The sequence below is a fragment of the Rhinichthys klamathensis genome, unplaced genomic scaffold (assembly GCF_029890125.1).
Source record: "Rhinichthys klamathensis goyatoka isolate OS25496 unplaced genomic scaffold, OSU_Roscu_1.1 h1tg000466l_1, whole genome shotgun sequence".
Lineage (NCBI taxonomy): Eukaryota > Metazoa > Chordata > Actinopteri > Cypriniformes > Leuciscidae > Rhinichthys > Rhinichthys klamathensis.
The window spans coordinates 785,159-797,629 of NW_026606955.1; the positions used below are offsets into that span (position 1 = coordinate 785,159).

Here is a 12,471-nt window from a genome sequence, read left to right on the forward strand (position 1 = left end):
GAACACCATCGGCGTGAGCCGGATCTGTTATAATAGGCTTTCTACTGCAGTATAGACATTACCAGCCGCTCGAACTAGGAGGAGCTGGAAAATGTTTGAGAAAAAGAGGGGGTTTGTCAGGCCTCGGCGGGACAAAAAACCACACTCTCTCCTTTCGCCGGTGACGCATGCGCTCGGGGGCATGTGCTCGCTTTCTGTACGTAGAAAAGCTGGTCGCGAGCTCAGAGAGGAGAGCTGCATAAATTCTTTCTGCTGCGAGAGCCGGGATCGAACACGGGTCTCTGGCGCGAAAACTGAGAGTTTAGCCACTGAGCCACGGGGGAAACTACGTAAGCTTAAGTAGCGCGAGCAGATAACTAAGAGCGCGCGCGGCGCGGTAGCTTCCTTGTTACGTAAAGGAAGCTAGCCACGGTTAGAATAGCAGTCCATAGCGTGTCCCTCGACCTCATCCTCAGACACGACGGCAGTGAGGCTCGTGAGCGGCAGCTTCGCGTCGGTGAAGAGAGGCGGGGAAGGCGAGAGCGAGGCTCGAGGGAGGTTCTCCGGCGAGCGCGTCGCAGTGGCCACAGGTTCCGGCTGTCTCCGGGGGCCCTACACGAGCCGCAGGAAATGCGAGGCATCTTTAAAAAGACACTCGCGCTCTTTTAGGAGAAGCTAGAAGAGAATACAACAGAGTAAAAGGATACGTCGCCGGATAGCGTAGCTCGCACGGATGGCTGAAGGTGGCGAAGACGGCCGGCTTCCTCAGCGCTGTCCTAAGCTGGCTGTTCGCTGTTCGACGGCGGCGGCGGCTTCTCTCAGATCCAGCGATGCGAAAGGCTTCGCTGAAGAGACGAAAATCAGGGAATTCAGCCTATAGGGCCTTCTTTTATACGCTAAGCCACGGCCATTCTGGCGGGCTATGACGCTATGAAGGCGCGAGCGCCCTTCATTGGGCGTGACGTCACGCGGGGCTCACTGGTAGGCTGCAGCAGATGCCCGCAGGGCAGCCAATGAGCACGCAAGACTGCCTGCTCTAGGTCTTCTAGCTGCTGCACTGCGTTGACAATGAATACAAAATTAAGGATAATTTTTTGCCTTCAATATCTCGAGAAGATGAATCTTTCCCGTAGCGTAAGCTAAACTTACGCAATACGAGAGAACCTCTCGTAAGAGAACTATAAGTTCAAATGTGTGGGTCTGTTGCAGTAAAAAAAACAGTATTTTCCCAACCAATGGACAAATGTCATCGTGGGTTCAAATCCTAGTCCTAAAAATTAAGTTTTAATTTTGTTTTGAAAACACAAATTAGGCATTTTAAATAGAAGCTTGAAGTGGTGAATTCAAATGTAAGGGTCTGTTGCAGGTTTTTTTTTAACCTGTTAAGCTGCAAGCCCACTTTTGAAAAATCCCCAGAAATGGCATTCCCAAACTGAAACAGATACAGTTCATGAACCCTTTGCACTAAAAGCACAAGATCTCATTTGAAAGCTTACACCTGGTAGTTTATTGTAAATGTAGAATTAATTATTGTCATAATGAATTTTTTTTTTTTTTAAATAGCTTCAAAGTTTTGTAAAGTTATTAGAAATTTATTTTTATGAAACATCTTCATGAAAATAAAATTGAAGTTGGCCCTGGAGCAATCTAGAAATGCACTGCAGCTAAAGCCATATGTGTGACCATTTTATATTTAAAATCTGAAAATGATAAGTCTAAAACTCTGTATTTAGTTAAATGTTTTTCAAGATCATGTCAAATTACTTTATTTTGATTAGACTGATTTAGTATCTTCAATGCAAACTGATGTTTAGTCATCTATTCAGTCTATTGCCTCTATTGTTTTTGTGGTGCAAAACGATTCAGTCTCAGTCTCCCCTGCACACATTTACACCTCTCCAGACTGGTTATGGTTCTAAATATGCATTTCTTTTGTCTGCATTATAGCTACTAACGACGGGCTATTCACAGGCTATTCATAGGGTTTCAAACCCTAATTTCTTTTATCAAAGTTCTCACTAAATATTTGAAACTGGTATAAAATGCACTGAAACATTTCAGTAAGCATTCCTATTTAGAAAAAAAATCATAAAACAATAACTGCTGGTATAGCAGGTGCACCTGGGCTAGCTAGCATGTTAGCTTAGCACACCATCAATACACGACCATTTATGAGATTAAAACCATGTATGTTCTCCAAACTTACTTTATAACGCAAGTCGAGTGTTTTAAATAATCTTCTGTGATCTGATTTGGCTTCAGATAAAAAAAAATCCGACCGAAAATGTATTTATAGTGTTCTGCACGATGATGAAATCTATATCGATTAGCATTACATTATAAATATAATCTATTATTATGAAATACCTGGCATGGCTTGAAGAACACAGGTAACTCAAATATCATTGCAATCATGTTTATTGTCTTCAAAACATCTTTATCTGCACTTTACAGCGATCTCTGGAAGCTTTGTTGTGGCAAGACTTCCTTGTCACATGATTATGGCTCTTCTTCATGTGATCCATATATGGACTTTACTAAACACACAGCGCCCTCAGACTGCCAGTATGAATTGAAAACACAGTACATCAGACTATCCAGCGCTCATAATGATTACATCGACGCATTTGGGTATAAATTCAATAAACATTATTCCTGTCTATAGAAATCTGATGTAAACCGATGAGAATCTATCAATATTTCTCCAAATCTGCACATGTTTGAGCTAAAAGCCCTGAGGGACTTTGTTTTGTCAAGCGCTGTCATGACGATCGCACGGGAGTTTTTTTTTTTTAATGAGAGCAGCTGACGCTCATAATTCATATTAAAGGTAACGGCTCATTTTTTAATTTCATAACTCCTGACACAAATTAAGACATAACTGTCACTATAAGTTTCTCAGAATACAATAGTGGTCAAATACTGAAACTTGAGTCTTATATCTTTTAAATGATGTAAAATTTGTCAAGTTAATAACATTAATTATGATAGTAACTTTGAACTATTTTAAAAAAAACGCTTCAGAGCGCCCACGCTCTGGTGAAGCTTAACAGAGAAGTATTTTTCCAACCATGATGGCCGAGTAAGGCCTTGGACTTTAGATCCAATTGACAAAATGTCCTTGTGGCGTTGGACTTAAGATCCAATGGACAAATGTCCTTGTCGGTTCAAACCACACTCCTGTTCAATAAAATGACTTTTTCAGTTTGATTTGCAAGCACAAATTAAGCATTTGAAATTATAGCTTAAAGGAACACTCCGACTTTTTGAAACTTTAGCCTATTCACCTTATCCCCCAGAGTTAGATAAGTCCATACATACCTTTTTCATCTCCGTGCGTGCTGTAACTCTACCTGACGCACCCACCGCTAGCCTAGCTTAGCACAAAGACTGGATGCAAATGGTTGCAGCTAGCATACTAATCCAAATAAGTGACAAAATAGTGCAAACATTTTCCTATTTACATGTTGTGATTTGTATAGTCACAGAGTGTACAAAAAACGAAGTCACATGAGACACAGACATATTTTAACCGTATAAATACTGGGAACTATATTCTCTGAAGGCGAAGCACTGCTACTTGGGCGGAGTGATAACCGCAGCACCTGAGACGCGCTCTCTGCTCCTCACCAAGGCGCGTCTCAGGTGCTGCGGTTATCACTCCGCCCAAGTAGCAGTGCTTCGCCTTCAGAGAATATAGTCGCCTTCAGAGAATATAGTTCCCAGTATTTATACGGTTAAAATATGTCTGTGTCTCATGGGACTTTGTTTTTTGTACACTATGTGACTATACAAATCACAACATGTAAATAGAAAAATGTTTGCGTTATTTTGTCACTTATTTGGATTAGTATGCTAGCTGCAACTATTTACATCCAGTCTTTGTGCTAAGCTAGGCTAGCGGTGGGTGCGTCAAACAGACTTATAGCACGCACGGAGATGAAAAAGGTATGTATGGACTTTTCTAACTCTGGGGGATAAGGTGAATAGGCTAAAGTCCCAAAAAGTCGGAGTGTTCCTTTAAAGCGGTAAGTTCAATAGTGAGGGTCTGCTGCAGTAAAAATAAAATAGTTGTCCCAGCCAGGATGGCCGAGTGCATCCAATGGACAAATGTCCTTGTCGGTTCAAACCACACTCCTGTTCAATAAAATGACTTTTTCAGTTTGATTTGCAAGGTCAAATTAAGCATTTGAAATGATAGCTTAAAGCGGTAAGTTCAATAGTGAGGGTCTCCTTCAGTAAAAAATCAAATAGTTGTCCCAAACAGGATGACCGAGTGGTTAAGGCGTTGGACTTAAGATCCAATGGATGAATGTCCTCGTGGGTTCAAACCCTACTCCTGGTAATACAGTAATAGTTTTTTTCAATTTGAAGTTTAAAGAGCATATTGCAGGTAAAAAAAAAAATCTAAATTATATATAACCTTGTATGAAAATACCATATGAAAAGGTAATGCAGGATTTAAAATGTTTTAAAACGACATAAGGGCACTAATTTAGTAGATAAAGTGAGCGTTTCTTGGACTGCTCGTAAAAACGGCTTTTTTTTCAACATCGCGTCATTTTACGTCACGCTAGGGAGCCTCAGCCTCGGCTCAGTGCAGAGTAGGCTGGCATTCAGTGAGAGCGGCCGTGAGTCAGTGTGTTTTCGGTAGTTTTTGTATTTCAATCTATCATCGTCATGGTAAATTATTGTGTTTGTGGAGGTTGCAAAAACTCCGGCCTGTCAGGACATCGAGTCCACAGGTTTCCATAACAAGAAAAAGGACGGTGCTGTATATCTTTCGTGCCTGGTGCGGTTTGTGCAGGTGAAGAGACGGGATTTCTCTTCCGCATCGGCTTCGAGAAACGCGGTCGTGTGTAGCTTTCACTTCAGATCGTATGTAGCGTTCACTTCAGATCGATGGGATGCCGAAGCAAGAATATTGATCGTCGTATACTGTACCAATGGCATCAAATAGTGTGATATAGGTAGTCATGCCCTAAATAGAGGCAACTTGTAATTGAAAAACAAAATTACTAGGTTGATTAAATATTCAAATCTTTAATTTTCTGTTTATGTTATAACCCAGATGAAAAATATGTTTTAAAAATGTACTTGAGTATGTTTTTAGTAACTTACAATAGAAATATACTCAAGTATAGTTTTTATACATTTAATAGTATACATCTACCCTAAACATACTAATGTCTGCTGGCCTGATATACGATGGTAATAATCTGTACAATATTGTGAGCACAGTGTATATCGTTAGCGAACTTGTATCTATAAGCACGTCTCTCACCAAGACACCTGTCCTGTTCTCCACTGGTTCTCCTCACACCACAACTCAATGTGTCTCTGACCGTTCTGTCTAACATTAATCCTGGCCTGTCCCTGCTCTCTTGGCAGCATAGCAGGCTCATAATTGTATGGCTGTAGTCCGTCATACGAGTAAGTATTTCCTCAGCGTCCGAAATGTCATTGCAATCCATTGTTTTCCTGTTGTTTGAATCGACCGCTCTCCCGCCCGTTACGTCACGCCCACCACACCCATTTTCAGACGCGGAAGTAAAATTTTCTCACAAAAACGACTCCAGAAGCTTATGTAGCGTATTTATAAGAATATTTTAAAGAAAATCTAGTTCCTACATTATTTTTCTATATATTGACTCGTTGGGTCCTCTAACCTGCAATATGCCCTTTAAGCAGAAATTAAGAAATTGAAGTACAGCATAGAGGGTCAAATTCCAATATGGAGTCTGTTGCAGTAAAAACAATTCTGGTTTCAACCCCACTCCTTGTAATTAAATTGAGTTTTTTAAGTACTTATTATCATTTGAAATGTCAGCTTAAAGCGGTAAGTTCAATAGTGAGGGTCAATAGTGAGGGCATTTTCTGAAACTTTTTGAGCGGGACTATAGAGCCGCGGTGGAAGGATTTTGCGACGCGCTGAATGTCTAGTCCGCGCTCCGGTGACAGGCGTGCTGTCATGGATAGCGAGTCCAGCACTGTTCCCAGAAAAGAAATTTTCTGACTGGGAGACAGCGAACTTTTCGCCTAATTGACTGTGAGGCCCAGATTCTCGAGGTGCTCGAGTAATGTGGCCCTGTGTTCTATGAGCTCTGAGTGTGATCGAGCTAGAATCAGCCAATCGTCCAAGTAGTTCAAAACTCGCATGCCCCGAAGTCTCAGGGGTGCGAGAGCCGCGTCCATGCACTTCGTAAATGTACGGGGTGCTAGGGACAGGCAGAACGGCAAGACTGTGTATTGATATGCCTGGCCCTCGAAGGCGAATCTCAAGAATCGCCTGTGATGGGACGCTATTTGTATTTGGAAATAGGCGTCTTTCAGATCTATTGACATAAACCAGTCCTCCTGGCGAACTTGCGCAAAGATTTTCCTGGTTGTAAGCATTTTGAACTGGCGCTTCACAAGTGCTCTGTTCAGCTGTCGCAGATCTAAAATGGGTCTGAGACCTCCATCTTTTTTCGGTACCAGAAAATATCTGCTGTATAGGCCCCCTTCGCTCTGAGCCTGAGATAAAGGTTCTATAGCGCCTTTGCTCAGTAGTTTTGCTATCTCGGCTCGAAGTAGATGAGATACTTCGTTTTTCACCGTAGTTTCGACACGCGCCATATAACGGCGGGGACGTCGAGCGAATTGCAGCGAATAGCCTCTTTTTTATAGTGTTCAGCACCCATTCTGATACCCCGGGGAGCTTTGCCCACGCATCTGCGCGAATAGCTAGAGGTAGAATGAAGTCTGGGCTCTGGCCGCGGCATAACGGCGGCGGGCGAGGTGAACCGGCGGGCGAACCGGCGAGCTTTGGCGGGCAGGAGAGAGCTCGGGGGCGCGCTGAGCACGGCGCTTCTTACGGCGCGGAACCACAGCGGGCAGAAGTGCGGGCTCCGAGAAGGATGCCAGGCGAGTCCTCAGAGTCACCATAGGCATCAGCTCGCAATGAGGGCATCCGCCGTCAACGAGCGCGAGAGCCGCGTGATCTTCACCCAGGCAGGAAACGCAGATGACATGGCGGTCCCCGTCGCTGAGTTGGGCTCGGCACGAGCCACAGGAAGGCATCTTGAAAAAGACGCTAGCTCTTTTAGGAGGTTTTGAGAGAAGTGTGAGTTGCGACGGCGAACAAACACTCTCAGCAGAGTAAAGGATATAGGCGCCGGAAAGCGCAGCAGGTACGGCGGCTGAAGGCGGCGAGGTAAAGGCCAACGAGTTCAGACTCAAGGGCTCGTCCCGCTAAAGGCTTGCGTCGACGGCGCGGCTTCTCACTCTGGATCCAGCGATGCGAGAGCTTCGCTGAAGAGATGAAAATCAGTTTGTATCAGCCTATCGACCTGCTTTTATAGGGCGAGGCCACGCCCTTTCTGGCGGGACGTGACGAAATGGGCGCGAAGTGCCCCCATTGGACGTGGCGTCACGCAGGCCCGCTCTCGATGGGCTGCTGCTTTTGCCGCAGGGCAGCCAATAGGCGCGCGAGCTGCCTCGCCTATGTCTGCATGCTGCCGCAAAGCGTTTTACATTGATTAAAAATTAAGGATAATTTTTGTCTCTTTATGTCACAAAAACCAGGTCAGATTGTTGTGCTTTGGTGGAGGCCCCAGAAAGAGATGACGTGTGGCAGGTGGCCCGGACTGTTACTACCGTGGTGAAAGGACGCCTCCCTATAAGGGTACGTAACCTCAATCCTTACCCCATATTGATACCTCAATGCCGCCCCCTTGCTAATGTCTTCTAGGTTGACCCAAGGCAGATTCGAGGGGAGAAGGACCTTGTTTTGAGGACTTTAAATCCAGGTGTAATGGAAGTGGATGTGCAGACCAACCACATCCACACAGAAGGTCAGCATCCGGTCAACCTGCTGAAAGGTGATGGCTTAACAACAGACCAGCAACAGAAGATGGACTCACTATTACAGCGATGGAGAGACATCTTTGCAGCAGGTGATGAGGACTTTGGCCAGACCAGTGCAGTCCTCCACTCCTTACCTACGGGTTCTACAAGTAGATGTGGACCCGAAGGATCGAGAGAAGACTGCATTCACTACACCCCTGGGCCTGTACGAGTTCCAGAGGATGCCCTTTGGCCTCTGTAATGCACCTGCAACATTTCAACGCTTGATGCAGCGGTGCCTGGGCGGGCAGGTCCACGACTCTCTCCTGATCTACTTGGATGATGTTGTTGTATACTCCCCAGACTTCGACACCCACATCAATCACCTGGAGCAGGTTTTTGAGAAGCTGGCAGCCCATGGCTTGAAGTTGCAGCCCCATAAATGCAGCCTGTTCCAGAGGAAAGTCGCCTACCTTGGTCACGTCATCTCTGGTGAGGGAATATCCACAGATCCGGAAAAGACAGTTGTCGTTGAGAACTGGCCCATCCCCTCTACCATTAAGCAGGTACGAGCATTCCTTGGGTTTGTGGGGTACTACAGAAGATTTGTGAAAGGTTTTTCTAAAATAGCAGCACCCCTTAATGTTCTTCTAGTAGGTTCTGCTAGTATGCGGAGAGGAAATGCTGCCATCGACTGGACCCCAGACTGCAAGATGGCATTCGATTCTCTGAAGACTGCTCTGGTGAGTGCCCCAATCTTGGCATATGTAGACTTCTCAAAACCCTTCCATCTTTACACTGACGCCAGTCTGGGAGGTTTGGGGGCTGTGTTGGCACAGCTACAGGATGGCAGAGAGAGGGTTATAGCTTACGCCAGCAGGAGCCTTAACCCCACTGAGAGGAACGACCAAAATTACAGTTCTTTTAAACTGGAGTTTCTAGCCCTTGAATGGGCTGTCATCGAAAAGTTTAAAGACTATTTGTGGGGCAATAAATTCTTGGCCTTTACAGATAATAACCCCCTTGTCCACCTGAAAACGGCACACTTGGGGGCCACGGAGCAGTGGTGGGCAGCACAGCTAGCGAATTTTGACTTTGAACTTAAGTATCGCCCTGGTGCTTCCAATCGTAATGCTGATGTTTTGTCCAGGTTACCACAGGAAACAGGATCTGACCAACAGGCCCAAGTGGAGACAGTAGTGATGGAGTCAGAAGTCAGCACTGAAGCCGAAGATCATTGGAAGGATTGGCAGGAGAAAGATTAGACTGTGGCCCAAATGAAGGGTTGGGTGGCTGGAAATTGTTTTCCAGGAGCCGAGGAGAGGAAAGCGTGCCTGCCGGCAATAAAACGCCTCTTAAGGGAATGGAGTCGACTGCACATCTTTTCTCAAAGTACGGATGGACTGTCCCTACAAAAGACCAGACAGCAGCCACTACGACACGTGCCCTTTGGCGCCACCTTATCCAGCCATGGGGATGTCCAGAACGAATCCTCTCAGATCAAGGGGCGGCCTTTGAGTCGACCATGGTGGCACAGCTGTGCAGTCTGTATGGGTGTGTCAAAGTCTGAACCACACCCTACAGGCCCCAAGGAAATGGGGCCTGCGAAAGATTTAATAAGACTGTTCTGTCTCTACTAGGAACACTGAGTCCAGAAGACCAAGTGCGGTGGCCAGATCACTTGCCGACTCTCATGCAGATGTATAACAACACCCCTCATGAGACCACTGGACTGACCCCACACTTTGTCATGTTTGGCCGACATGCCCGTCTGCCAGTGGAAACGGTTGTCGGTGCGCCACCATTGACCCAATGACAAGACTTGGAGGGTTGGGTTCACCAACACAACCAGACCCTACATAAAGTCTACAGACAGGTGGCAGTAAAAACTAGAGAGAGCAGAATGCAGGAGGTCAGGTACGATCGGAAAACAAAGAATCTCCTCTTGGGAGAGCGAGTGCTCTTGCGCAACTTCCGCCGTAGAGAACAAGGGAAGTTGGCACCTCACTGGCAGCCCCAACTCTACGTGGTTATTGATCAACTACGTCCAGGCCTGCCAGTTTTTCAGATAAAGCCGGAAGGAAAAGAAGGCCCCATCAGGACAATTCATCGTAATCACCTCAGGCCTTGCCTTTTCAAGCCCCCTGAGGAGCCTCAACAAGCCCCAGAGACTAAAATGGTGAACCCCAATTTTTCGAATGCCTTGTATCCTGGGCCTTTGTTACCTCTGACCTTTGTGCCCATAGCATGTGCCCCTCTTGCAGTTTCAGTGGACGATGACCCAGTAGCCCCTATTGTGAGACCTGAGCCAGGAGATAGATCACCCCTGCGTAGGTCCCAGAGACAAAATAGGGGTAGGCCTCCAGACAGGTATGGACACTAAGACTTTGACGGGACGACAACTGTTAAAGGGGGGAGGAGTGTCATAATATAAAACAAGTGGAGCAGTGTGATTGATGGTTAACATTATTTAATTTTGGGGATTGTTATTGATTGATATAGCGATTTGTTTATTTTAAAACTTTGTATCTGTTTGCTGTGTTTTTCCTTATGGTTTGCTGTGGATTGATTATATTGTTTGCTGTGATGTTGCTGGACATTTGATAGTACTGTTTTCCCTCTTTCACAAACTGCAACAACAAACACTAATTGAAACACCCGTAGAACCCCGTTCCCATCAGCGATCTAATTTGCCAGCTGATTAGATCACTCCTAATAAAAGGAGGCTAGATCTCTTACAGACGAGGTGAACGCTCTGGGCAGATGGATGTGCCGTGAACGGTAGTGGACTGGCTTGTGAATCTTCTCTTCTCTCGGTGTTGCTGCTGACTGGATCTTTTGTGCCTTGGTGGAGCCGACTCTTGGACTTTGCAGTATCAACGCTCACAAAACTCAGACTAAAGGGAAGTGGTCCTTTTTCTCCCACACTGATGCGTGTGTGTGTGTGTTTTTTTTTTCTTTGCATTCGAGTTAAAGGAGTCGTTTAGTGGTTGTTCATTTCTGTGAAGGTACCGACGGCAGAGCAGCGGATACGGCAGTATTATTGATGAGCCCACATGAAGTACAGGAAAGGAAAGTCGTCAGTCACGCGAGACTGTTTTGAAGTTGCCGGCTACGAGCAGGCTGCCCATTGATTTGACATTTTTCCACTGACAGAAGCGGAGCGGCACCGCGGAATTCCTGGCTCTGGACTTCCGGATTTGGAATAGGTTATTTGAAGTCCCGCTGAAGCAAGATATTGTGTGCCGGCGACAGGGGAAACACGGAGCTGACTCCAGGCTGGGCTGGACTCGGGTATCGTTTCACCCTGGGACAGAACATCGGACAATCCATGTTTTTATTGTCTCCCCGGGTTTTTGAGATGTTATTTTAATAATAGTTATTGTCAACTTAATTCTAAATACAAATTAGTTCTCCCAACCAGGATGGCCGAGTGGTTAAGGCGTTGGACTCAAGATCCAATGGACAATTGTCCTTGTGGGTTCAAACCCCACTCGTGGTAATACAATAATAGTTTTTTCAATTTGAAGTTTAAGCAGAAATTAAGAAGTTGAAGTACAGCATAGAGGGTCAAATTCCAATGTGGGGGTCTGTTGCAATATAAAAAAGTCTGGTTTCAACCCCACTCCTTTGGTAATTAAATTGAGTCTTTCAAGCTGTTTAAGCACTAATTATGCATTTCAAATGGCAAATTAAAACTGAGTTCAAATGTGTGGGTCTGTTGCAGTAAAAAAAAAGTATTTTCCCAAACAATGGACAAATGTCATCGTGGGTTCAAACCCAACTCCTAGTACTAGACATCAGGTTTTCATTTTGATTTGTAAACACAAATTATGCATATGAAATAGAAGCTTAAAGTGGTAGATTCAAATTTTAGGGTCTGCTGCAGTAAAAATAAAATATTAGTCCCAAACTGGATGGCCGAGTGGTTAAGGCGTTGGACATAAGATCCAATGGATAAATGTCCTTGTGGGTTCAAACCACACTCCTGGTAATAAAATAATTGCTTTTCAACTTGAAGTTTAAGCAGAAATTAAGAAGTTGAAGTACAGCATAGAGGGACAAATTCCAATGCGGAGTCTGTTGCAGTAAAAACAATTCTGGTTTCAACCCCACTCCTTGTAATTAAATTGAGTTTTTCAAGCTTTCTAAGTACTAATTATCCATTTGAAATGGCAGCTTTAAGCGGTAAGTCCAATAGTGAGGGTCTGCTGCAGTAAAAATAAAATAGTTGTCCCAACCAGGTTGGCCGAGTGGTTAAGGCGTTGGACTTAAGATCCAATGGACAAATGTCCTTGTGGGTTCAAACCACACTCCTGTTCATTAAAATGACTTTTTCCGTTTGATTTGCAAGGACAAATTAAGCATTTGAAATTACAGCTTAAAGCGGTAAGTTCAATTGTGAGGGTCTGCTGCAGTAAAAATAAAATAGTTGTCCCAACCAGGATTGCCGAGTGGTTAAGGCGTAGGACTTAAGATCCAATGGACAAACGTCCTCGTGGGTTCAAACCCCATTCCTGGTAATAAAATAATTTGTTTTCATCTTGAAGTTTGAGCAGAAATTAAGAAGTTGAAGTATAGCATAGAGGGACAAATTCCAATGTGGAGTCTGTTGCAGTAAAAACAATTCTGGTTTCAACCCCCCTCCTTGTAATTAAATTGAGT

General features: G+C 44.8%; 2 non-coding genes across 2 annotated transcripts; both read left to right on the forward strand.

Moving 5' to 3' along the window:
- Positions 1-11,225: 11,225 nt before the first annotated feature.
- Positions 11,226-11,308, forward strand: trnal-caa (transfer RNA leucine (anticodon CAA)). The gene has a single exon. It is a non-coding gene; the product is annotated as a tRNA-Leu (tRNA).
- Positions 11,309-12,246: 938 nt separating this feature from the next.
- Positions 12,247-12,329, forward strand: trnal-uaa (transfer RNA leucine (anticodon UAA)). Its single transcript has one exon. It is a non-coding gene; the product is annotated as a tRNA-Leu (tRNA).
- Positions 12,330-12,471: the final 142 nt, after the last annotated feature.